We start from the raw sequence: 894 nt of genomic DNA, 5'->3' as shown, positions 1-894 counted from the left end.
GAAGTGTTGTTCTTGTTATACTAGGTGGGGGAAATAGCCACAAAGATACCGCCTTGTGGGGAGACATCAGCACCCAGGTTGGAGAATTGAGGGGAGCTGGCCCGTGACCCCCAGAGGAAGTCACCTCTCGCAGGGAGTGGGGAAAGACTCAGAGCACCAGAACCTGTAGAAAGGAAGGGGAGAGCAGGGCTTGTCTCTCTCCCTGGCGAGCCTGCAAGAGCTAGAGCTGCCTTGTCGTCCTCCTTGTGCATCCTCGCTGGGTCTTCCTAGAGGACGTGGACCCCTGCGGGGCATTTCCCGGCCCGGCCTGGCGTGGAGCGCAGCACTCTGGCTCCCTCTGACCTCAGCCTGGATTTGCGCCATTTCCCTTCATGTCGCCCCCAGTCACCTGACTTGAAAGAAAAGATTGGGGAACAGATTGCTTTAGCGGCCAGGGGAGCTGGCATTTCTGTACAAAGCATTCCTGCCGGCAACAGGCTGCTTCTCAGGAGGCATCCTGGGGGTCGTGGTCAGACAGACCTCAAGAAAATGAATCTTTTCATCTGTGTACCGTGGAAGATGTGGCAGTATGTATGTTAATTTTTTAAAATTTTACAGAGAATCAAAGAAACAATAGGACTCAATGGCATAAGCACCTGCCTGGCAAGTGTGAGGTCCTGAGTTTGATCTCTGGTACGAAAGAAAGAAAGAAAGAAAGAAAGAAAGAAAGAAAGAAAGAAAGAAAGAAAGAAAGAAAGAAAGAGAGAGAAAGAAAATAAATCAAAGAAACAATAGGACTCAATGGCATAAGCACCTGCCTGGCAGGTGTGAGGTTCTGAGTTTGCTCTCTGGTACGAAAGAAAGAAAGAAAGAAAGAAAGAAAGAAAGAAAGAAAGAAAGAAAGAAAGAAAGAAA

The sequence above is a fragment of the Octodon degus genome, unplaced genomic scaffold (assembly GCF_000260255.1).
Source record: "Octodon degus isolate 3935 unplaced genomic scaffold, OctDeg1.0 scaffold00033, whole genome shotgun sequence".
Classification (NCBI taxonomy): domain Eukaryota; kingdom Metazoa; phylum Chordata; class Mammalia; order Rodentia; family Octodontidae; genus Octodon; species Octodon degus.
This window is presented reverse-complemented; position numbering follows the sequence as displayed.